The following is an 11,641-nucleotide window of genomic DNA, read 5'->3' on the forward strand; positions in this document are numbered from 1 at the left end:
GAATCAGTATTCCTTTTCAATTGTTATTTTTGTTAGTTATATCATTTATATTTAGAGCACAAAATGAACAACAAGAATAAATGATTTTATTAATAAAAACTTTACAATAAATCAAGTACAATGTATATAGGGCTCCAACCAGTTGCCAAGCACCAACTTGGACTTTCTGTGAGGCTCCAACCTCCAAGGCACCAACCCTGTCTTGTCAAGGCACCAACCTTGGATTTAGGAGCACCAACTCCAAGGACACCAATCCTTCCAATTCTGAGGCACCAACCCCAAGGGCTCCAACCCTCTCCTATATATTGTCTAGATATGTTTGGTAGTTATTTTCTGCTCCCAACATCTTCTTCACTAAATTTTGTCTATCTACACCTTCATTGCTACATCAATGACAGTCTGTCTTCATATGAAGGAGTCTCCACAGCTCTTCATATTTCCCTAACAGAGTCTGAAAAGTTACCTCATGATGATTTCAAATAGGCATCATGATCTCCAATAATGTTTCCAAGATTTGTTGAAGCTTTCCAATAAGATATCTGCGCTAAGCCTCAATGTATGCACAAAAGCAATTCTTTGTTTTCAAGCCTCTGTTCTTTACTATTGCAGTAACTATTTCAAGCGTGACTGCTTCTCATTGTTCTTGCTATCATGATCTCTTACTTCCCAGAACCAGACTCACAAACGCTTCAATGCTGGTGCTGGCTACTACTCCCTTCAAACGATGTCATATGAAACTTTATTTTTCCCCTTCATAAAATTGTTCTTCAGGTTGTGTTATGTACTTGATTAATTCATCACAGGTCCGAGAATTTCAAATATTAACCTAATCAACAGAATTTCTTCGTCCTTCGACTTCCTCCTATGCTGCTAGACCTTCGGCTTCCTTCTATCCTGCTGGACCTTCGGCTTCCTTCTGTCCTGCTAGACCTTCAGCTTCCTTCTGTCCTACTGGACCTATGGCTTCCTTCTATCTTGCTGGACCTACAGCTTACTTCAATCCTTCTGCTTACTTCTCTCTCACTCGATCTTTGGCTTCTTTTGTACCTTCATCGTCTACCAAACCTTTGGATTCTCGACCTTTCGACTTCTTCTTTCATTCGCTTGACCTTCCAGCTTCCTCTGTTCCTTCAAGTTCACGAGTTGTGAACTGTTACCTCTTCTCTGTGATAATTTCCTAAGATACGTTACCCATATGGAGGTCCCACATGCCACGTCATCACCTTTAATTTCAATCACAACTTCTGAAGGTCCTATCATAACATAGTCGATCCCCTATGGCTGACGAAGTAGATGCGATATGATCTTAAGCAATTGTTAATAAACCTGTCATAATTGGCAGCTTGATATCTTTTATAAACTAGCGATACCACGGATGAAAAGTTGTATATAGTCATGTTATAGTGGTGCAGCGGGTCCGCAATATGATATCGCAATCGGAGGTTTTACCATCATTACATCTCTTCAAGACTTGCGATATGCAATGGATGCGATATTTCTTTAGGACATATTATAATGGTGCAACGGGTCCACAACATTATTGCAATCAGAGGATTTGAATATACATCCTTTTATGACATGCGATATGATCGTTCCGATAGGTGGATGTGATATTACATTAGGATTTTTTTCATAAACAGATCGAGTTCGCAACTCAAATCGCAATCAGGGGTTTCAGCATCACAAGGCTTTAAAGAGACTTGCGATGTGTTGGACGCGATATCATATTAAGGCATATGTAATGGAACTATCAGGTCTGTATTACATATTGCAATTAGAGGTTTTGAGTGGTGTCATAAAATAGAACTGCCAATATGATTTCTGCTGATATTATATATTGTCGAAAGGGTTCCCATGGTTTATTACTTCCTCCATATTACATATTGCAATCGGAGGATTTCAGTGTAACAACAAGGCTTCAAGACTCGTGATGTGGTGGATGTGATATTTCAATAAACAGTTGTTAATAAATTCGTCGAGTCCACAGCCTTATCGCAATCGACGGTTTGCGGGACTTCGACTGGCACATGGATTAAAAACGGCCTTAACCCCCATAGTTGACCGTGATCTAAGGGTTGACTATGAGATCGACGGCTAGAATTGAGTGTGGGACTTTAGCCACAATCAAGGAAGTTCGTACTTTCGTACCCCCGCCCTTCCGATAGTTGTTGCTCCTGTGACTTCTCTTCACTCTTCCTCTATTCTGATAGTTTTCTTCTTTATTCCTCTGTTATAGATGTTTCTCTTTGTTCTTTCGATAACACTTACCCTTGGGCATATGCGATAACCTGCTTCTCTTGCTCCGATGACTTGTTTCTTTGATGGCTTTTGATAAACTCTTCATCTTACTCTTTGGCTTCTTGCTCTTATTTCTTTACTAGATCTACTGCGTCATTCGTTGTTCAATTTTTGTTCAATTGTTGATCAATTGACCTCCTATGTCATTTGTTGTTCAATTTCTGTTCAATTGACCTCCTGCGTCATTTGCTGTTCAATTGACCTCCTGTTGTTCAATCCACCTGGGTCCTCCATCTCATCATATCATCATATATTAAACTTTCATCACTATGAGCGTTATGGTCAATGGGCATCAATGCGAAATCATGTATCAAAGAATTAGCCATCACAAACACTACTATATTGACAACAATGACAACCTAGATTAACAACAAATGATCTACTGCGTCATTTGTTGTTCAATTGTTGTTCAATTGCTGATCATTTGACCTCCTGCGTCATTTGTTGTTCAATTGTTGTTCAATTGATATTCAATTGACCTCCTGCATCATTTGTTGTTCAATTGACCACCTGCTATTCAATCCACTTGGGTTCTCCATATCATCAAACTTTCATCACTATGAGCATTATGGTCCATGGGCATCAATGGGAAATCATGTATCAAAGAATTTGTCATCGTAAACACTGCTATATTGACATCAATGACAACCTAGATTAACAATCTCCCCCTTTGTCATTGATGGAAATATTCTTCTTCTCTCCCCCTTTGACATCAATGGCAAAGGAGTGCACAAGGACTCCCCTTGTCAAACTGCTTTTGTTCTTTATGAATAGTATATTTTTATGGGTATGTTACTCCCCCTGTTGTGGTGCTCTTCTTTTTACTCAAGATAGAAGGATTGTTGCCTCATCATCAACTAGCACATTGTCCCCTATTCATGTCTAAGAACTTCTTCATAATGCTTTCAACAATGATTAAAGATGCTCCATTTCAATGCTTCCAGATAGGCTCCAAATAGCCATACACCAAATGTTCAAGTCCAAGTTTTTATGCTTCTACAATCCAAATTGTGTTGTCTTCACAGTCAGAATTAAGGAGTCTTTATAGTCTGAATCGGGAGAAGATGCCACTGAAATTGTCATTCTCACTATCTTTCTTCAAATAAGGATTCCTTTGTATCTCTGTGCTTCTCCTTAAGTTACTGAGCTATATTCGACTGCACAACATTCTCCTTTCTATAGTCCTTTTGATGAGCCATCCTTTCCTTGTGTTCTTGTAAAAGTCTCTGCAAGTTATCTCCACCAGCAGATTTTGATATCCAATCTGTGTCTATCTTTTAAATTCTTTTACTGGTTGACAATTTTTTGCAATGCTTCAATTATGCTAGATTATTCCAACTGCTCTTGCTTCAAGCTCCATTCCCAAATATGTTTTTTGTTTGAAGGTTTCCTCTATTACTGTCCTTGATTTACCTGTTCTCACATTATATCCCTGAGTCGAGACATTCAACTTCTGTAATACCAACAACATAGTTATTTTCCCTATTTCTCTAACATTGGATGGCCTTCTCTACTTCTCCAATTTCTGCTTAGTGATCAAGTTGAAAACATCTTCAACAACAGTCCAAAGAATGGTTACAAGATCATGTTATGCAATGTAGTGCTCCTGAGAAATGATCTTTATCAAAGGATGATTGTTAATATAGCTCAACAAGGATTTCATAAGGACCCTTTCATGAATAGATTCTATAATAATCATCAAGAATCACAAGCTCCCCCTAACTGTATGCATGGTCTGTTTTTGGGAGAATCCCATCATCAAACACTCAAAATATCAAGAATATCTTCATCAAGTCAACAACATGTGTTGTTGGCTGGAGGGTTCAGGAGATTTTCAGATTGTATTTGCTTTCTTCTCCATACTTGTGTAACTTTCTTTTCCGGCATGGTTCTAGCTTGAGAAGGTTCCCAAATCAAGTTACAATTACATTCCAAACAACACCAACAATGAGCTATCCATGTAGATCAAGATAATCACAGATTTACTTCATCATCAATGCAAACATATGGTTCATGAAATTCATTGAAGAAAAGACATCAATATCATATAAGATACCCTTATTCTCAACAAGGCACCCCTAGCATTCATTCAACAAGGAATACAATGTCACTAAAAGCCTTTGTAAAACCATCAAGAACAAGCAGGTTTAAATTTTGAAATATAACTGGAAAACAACTATGCCTCCCAATCAAAAAACGTGCTTCAAAAACAGAGTCACGAGTATATATCATATTGCAAATTTTAACAAGACTTCTTGCTCATCAACAAACATCATTTATATACAACATTTCACCTTTTTCTATGGGCTGGACTTTTGAGAAAAGTTTCGTGGTTAGAATCCAAAATAAGCATTCTCTTTCATGGTTCACCATTGGAACCTTGCATGATTCAAAGCAAGGGTTCCATCACCATTGAGATGTTATCATCAAAACTAGCATAAAAACCTCTTGAATATCATATCCTCTACACATCACCATAACAAGTAAATACTCGCGCTATAAAGCATAGAAAACTAGATTGCACAATATTATAAAATACCTCGTCAATAACAACAGATGGCAAAGAATTTCAAATGATCAGTCATATTTGACAATCATAAACAACTTAATTTCCAAATAAAGTTTTGTTCAATAGTCTTGAAGAACTAGAACCACCACAATCCAGCTACACCAATGGTGCAAATCCTTAACAAATGTGGCATTTTTTTTTTTTTAAACATGGTATACTTGATCATGTTACTTATACAAGTTTCCATCTAGTTTACCAGTCTCCAAAGAGTAGCTCACTGGTGAGATGATGCCTGCTATGCTACAACAGGCCAATAATCCTTTTATCCCCACAGCTAATATACAGGTCAGGGTACAAAACCTAGATCTTTGAAATACTCATGCTCTAGAGCACTACAAGCAGTGATGCATCTACTGGGCTCTAGGCACATCATTTTCTGGGAGGGAACATGGTGGCAGAAAAACAAAGAAACAAACAGCAAAGTTGTCAGCATTAAGAAAAATTGTTACCAGACATCCTTTGATCATATTCCAAAGAACAAAGATAATGTTTGTCCTCACCGAGAGAAGATCAATTCCTGCTGGCTCAAGACCTGGAACCACAGTTGCCAAATCCTGTTGAATGCAAAACAAGTGAAGAAAGTTTTAAATCATGCATCAATATCACCATGTCTCCTGTTGTCCCTTAGGAAACCAATTTCCTGGCTGTGTAGAAATTGTGCCTAAGACATTAATAATTTATTATGCTTGTCACTTATATCTCTGTTCAATTCCTTATTTGAAGAGTCTGAAGGACTTGACCTTAAATTCTCAATATTTAGATGACTTGGAAAGTTTCAAAATGCCATGAGATGTTGAATATGAATGTGATGAGAAGAATATGTAAGGAAATTAAAGACAATATGTTGTGTTTAATAGGAACTATTCTCTGTAATCTAGAGGAAACATATGAAAAGAGGTTTTAAATATGGGAGCGCCTTTAAGGATTTTAACTTCATTTACATCAGTAAATAAAGACCAGCTGCTTCATTACCATATTTAAAAAGATGAATAAACAGAAATGACACACAATTGAGAAATAACAAAATCGTACCCAGCATGTATGGAAACTCTTGATTCTTTTATTAATCATCAATTCATTAAGTACAAAATAGTGTTGTCTCCAGGTTCTCCAAAATTTGGCCCCCTTTTCGGGATTTTTCTCTCCCTCTTTGATTAACTATCAAATCAGTTTTAGAAACTGATTTCTCAAAACAGTTAATAAACTGCTTTCATAACAGTTATAAAACTATTTCTTGTTTGAAATTATTTGAAACTATATATATATATATATATATATATATATAGACCTTATTCTCTAAAATAAACTCCTGGCCTCAACATATACATTTTGGGTCTTTAGGTATACGCATTTAATATGCGGGCCCAAGTCTCTGTGCCTGAGGGTGAATATCACCGTGCATCCCAACTGTTTTCACGCATATGTCACTTATCAAAACCGGAAACTACTTGCGGGAGTACCTCTGGTGGTTTTGGGAAATAAGGATGAGTAATGTCGTAGTAAATATTGACCTTTGATCTTTTGATAAGTGGTTTGGGAAAAACCAACCCCGGAGGCACTTCTTCACATAAATCCCATGCGGTTTGTGCTGTCGGGCTTCCGTTGATTTAGAACATTGTTATCACGAGCCATCGATTTGGAAACTCGAACGCTGCTTAGATTGCCCAGAATTTGCACGGATGCTCAGTTATCCCTTCGTTAAAGGTCTACCAAATTTCAGAATAGGTAAAATAGGGACCAGGCTCATTTGCCTAGATGACACTTCTGAAGAAATTCCTCTGACATTAACATCAAACCCTGAAGACAATGCAGATGACGGTGCTCTGGTATCATTTACAATAATTTCCAACATGAATTAAAGCTTTGCCCCTACAATCCACCCGATTAGAAGATCAGTCTAAATTTCCTAAATGGCTCTTACTCGATTCCCCTGGATAAGAGTCTTACAATGCCAAACATCTCACCCAAAAATAGGTTTGTCGCTGAGTTTATCTGTGAGGTTAGAGACATGCCAAAATCAACGTTTTCGATGACTTAGGTTCCTTTCACAATATCAGTGCCAAATCAAATCTTTTCCCATGTGAAATTTGTTCAGCTTGTCTGTAAACAATTTCTCTTGTTGACTTTCCACTTTTCCCTTTGCTCAAAATCGAAAAGACAAATCGAATTCCAGTGATCATACATAGTTTGCAGGGCGTTTTTATGAAAACTAGTGTTTGAAAGAACTCAAAAAATATGTGAAACCGCTTTGAATTTCTAGAAATTTCCCATGCTGAAGTCAATTAGGGCCTTTCTGCACAAAACCCAGATCGTGGATTTTTAAAATTTGGCTTCGTTTGCCAATAATAAGCAATCGAAATTCACCTACTGAGCCACCTGCGAAAATTGGTTTACCCAGTGGTTGCTTTCTTCTGTTCGCTGGCTTCATATGATCTTTCATATTAACTTTTCCATTAATGCAATTATCTATAATAGATGCTTCCATGGATGTCCTACTTGACTGCTTGATGTCAGTGGCATTGTTCGAGAAGGAAACTGGCTTCACAAAATAGTGCAAGTCCAGAGCATGCGTATTGGGAAAACATGTTTTCGCTAGACATGTCATCCAAAGATCTTGTATGAGATCCAATATTGTTATCTACAGAAGCATTAGCACTTCCTAAAGGATCTGAACTTCCACTCCCATCATAGTCCTGTGTCGGACAAGAATGAGCCCAATGATTCCACTCTTCGGCTAGTGGTGACTGTGTAAATAAGGACCTCCTGTAGACCGCCATTATGTCAACTGGATCACCTTCAGATCGAGTAGATCCTACTGTTGGCTCTATCCTATCGTCTATAAAGCTATCTGATTCTGATTCTCCTTCAATGTTATTATCACATTCATCATTATCATCTGTAAACAAGTCATCATCTGAAGAAACCTCTGCTTCCTCATCAATGAATAGTCAGGCAGAGATCTTTGAATAGCTTTTTCTGTTTCAGCAGTGCTTAAATGCCAATATTCACTACAACTATTGCTTATTTGAGTGACCAGTTCTTGAAGAAATAACAAAATGATTCTCTCTTGTCTTTGACATTTTAGCTGTGCCAAAATGAGCTACAACATCTCCCATATGTATTTCAAATGGAAATAAAACTTGAATGTCCACTAAGTTCAATAGAAAAAAAGTAAATGTTATTGATGGGATGATCTATGCAAGAATAATCATAGAGCTAATTAATATCAATGATACTTAGCCAAATTAAGATCCCTGCCGAGTGTTGTGCAAAAGTTATGCAATACAATGGAACCCCAACTTCCCTCTCTTCAAGCCCATAACTTCACCCCAACTTCCCTCACTTTTGAAGATCTTGCAGTTTCACCGTGTATAAGGCCCAAAACATGACACATAGTCTTAATCATTAATCCTATCAAGAAGCCCTCTTCTAACCTCCTCTAACAGGGGACTGGAAATTAATTTAGGAAATCATCATTTAATGTAGTGCAAAAATTCCATTATTTGCATTCAAAAGGGAGAAAATGCAACTCACAGATGCATCAAACATGGAAAATAATACTGGGAGCAACAGACTTGTGTGAAGTTCAAATGAACTAGAATCCCAACAAGCCCCTCATAGTCATTGCTCTATTTATGGAACAATTTACTAGTAGAATAGTATTTCATTTGTCACTTGGAATAGGCATTGAAAGTCAAGTGGATGGATAAGCTCTTTTGGGACTCCTGGACTGCACCTTTTTTAAAATCGGTAAGGTGGGACCTCCTGGAGAAGTTTTAAGTTAGTAAGACTTTTTTTGGTTTGGTTAGCGTACTAAGGGCCATATACCATTATTGAACTATTTGTTAAGGTAAAAAGGAAAAAGAAACGGCTGCTCTTTTCCAGCAAACTGGAAAACAGCCAAAATAAGAGCAATATATGACTGTCCAAAAACACCAAAAAACTCATTTCCAAAATTCCTACACTTTTGTCTAACTGTAAACACATCTGATGTCAATTGGGTCTAGCTCCATTGGTTAGGTGGAATGATTGTTATCCTCCCTACAATGGTTCTATTCCCGCCAATGACATGTTGATATGGCCTTTGACCCTAAGGAATTTGCTTAAGCCTGGGTGCCATCCTCAGAATGAGGAAAAATTCCGTGGGTTTTCTTGGGATATATTTTGCCAAAAATTTTTTAGTCAATTGGGTCTAGCCCAGGCAATTGAGGAGGAATGTTATCCCTCCACACCCAGGACCAATTCTCACAAGTGACATGTTGACCTCTTAGTGAATGTATTGTTGATTTCCCCGAGCCCCAAATAATTTGGGTTTACCCCGGGTACAATCCTCAGAATGAAAGGAAGTGCTAGGATATATATTCCAAAAAAAAATTGTAAATTGGGGCTAGGCTGGGTGGTTGTGAGGAGTGTTAACCTTCCAACCCAAGATGAATTCCCATAAGTGACACATTCAGCCCTTGATGACCATATTGTTTTCACAGTCTTCACTCCTGTTTTGACAAAGCCTCAAACTTCTGCAGAATCAGGTTTTCCCTCACCTCATGGGGTTTCAAGCTCCTACTTTTCATATAAGCATAAATTTTCTCTTTTATAGGTTTTCTGGTTTTTTATTTCAATTGCTTGCTCGTTTTTATAATTTTTCCCTGATTTTCTTTTTTTAGGCCCTTCTTGAGTTATTGTTAAGTACAACTTTTGCAACATTGGTGCAAAATATTTTATGATGTATATTAATGAATTTTAGTTGTACCTTGTCAAATACAAGGCAAAATATCTTGGAACATTTCTGAATTCTACATTAAGAAAACTATAAGAAAGGCCCATTTTTGCAAACTTTTCTACATAGCTCAAGGTGTCTACTATAGTTGTAATATCGTTGCTTTCCAATTTTTGATAAATGGAAAACATCAATGCCCTATTTTTGTAAATCTACATCAGTCTAAAAAAATCAAAACATTGAAATAAACTCATTTCTAATAGACCTAGCATGTTTCCAATGGAGAAATTAGGGCCAACTTCTCTTCATCTTTAATATGAAAAGTATTTATATGCCTGTCTAAGGTGAATTTTATGGCTTCTTCAGTGCAACAATACAACATATTGATGATTCGGCCTTGTTGTAGATTCCTCACTCTTGTGCATATTTGATCTTGCTCTAGATTAGTCTTTCAAGCTATTTATGACATCACTCTATACCTGAAGTCTAGAAGGTGAGTATTATGCAAGGCTACTTGCATTACAACTAGAATGGAGCAACATTTCTCGGTTTAAGCCTATTTTCTTCCCAGGATATGTTTCAAATGACACCTATAACAGCATCACATATTATTCCAGTAGTGAGGCCCCATGAATAGTACTCTGTGACAGCTTTGTGAAAGTGAATTTGAAGGTGACATTGGCATGAGAAAAATCACTTATATTCGTTAAAGTTACTAGTAGTATTCCCTAATCTTATATAGCATCTCAACCCTCCACATGAGCACCAAGTGATCTACTTTCAAATGATGACTATGTAGTGGTTTGAGAATTGGATTATGGCAACACATTGGAAACTCTTTTCAGGAGATAGAAACAACTACTAACGACACTAAGGAAGCCATATGTATACCTCATTTCGTGACCTTCTATAAGAAATTTTTTTAATTATACTTTGACCAATAGAAAAGGTATCATGCCAACATTTTAAGCAATACTAGTTATGGGCTTGGATCGATTAACAATGGCAGAAAAAGCGCCTATTTATGAGTAGTTGCAGCAATCCACTTGGAATAGTCTATATTGTGTAAGGATGCTCTCATTTTAAGAAACACTCACGTAGTAGCCAAAATTTGTTCCACTTTGATAGGTGTTATTCACATCGCTTTGAAAAATGTTCTTGGACTAGACGAGATCTGGTGGCTAGAGAACAAAAGCTAATCAAAGAAAAATGTTCTTGGACTAGAGTGTGTGAGAGAGAAAGGGATCAAACTGAAGTAGAATCTTCTCTACATGGTGAACTAACTACCTTTCTGCATGATTGTAACTCACCCATCACCTCCCTCACCCCCTTGATACTCTTCCTTTCTCCAAGATAAACAAACTTAATTGCATGCTAGAAGTATGAAATCTTCTCAAAATACCCTCATGTGGAGTGCACCTCTTCTCACATTGTTGGATTTATCTTTCATGTGTTAACCATGGTCAAAGTCGATTTTACAATGACAGTATCATTCTATGGGTGCTCTAAACCAATTGGTAGTAAACTGAAACGACCTCTATTAGAGCACAACCTTTCTAAAGTATCGGATTCTTTCTAGTTATGATCACAAACCTGTTGGAAATTACCTACACTGATTTCCAATAATAATTACAACCACGGGCTGAAAGTAGGCTCTTTTAAAGCACATCCCTCCCTCATAATTGTTGTTTTCCTTTAATAACTAGAGAAATCTGTTGATAAACATCTTTATTAGAGGGTAGAGCACTAGTCCTCCTTGGATGTCAATCATTTTCCTTTTTAATAAAGTGAATAGATGCATAAGATAAACAACGAAATCTCGTGGGAAGACAGGTTGCACTCATGTTGTTTTTACTTGAGTTAGAGGGTGAACTCCAATATTATGATACATGCAATCTACTTAACAGAAACATCCAATATTAGGATATACATGCAATGAAATATCTGTGGGAGATCCTTGTTTGAATTAGAATGGCAGCTCGAGCTAAGAACAACATGAGGTAAGTGTGTAAAACTAGCAAGAAACCTATTCTAGATACAGTGTTCCACCCTAGCCT

The sequence above is a fragment of the Pinus tabuliformis genome, chromosome X (assembly GCF_031772625.1).
Source record: "Pinus tabuliformis cultivar Carrire ecotype Pingquan chromosome X, CPIR1, whole genome shotgun sequence".
Lineage (NCBI taxonomy): Eukaryota > Viridiplantae > Streptophyta > Pinopsida > Pinales > Pinaceae > Pinus > Pinus tabuliformis.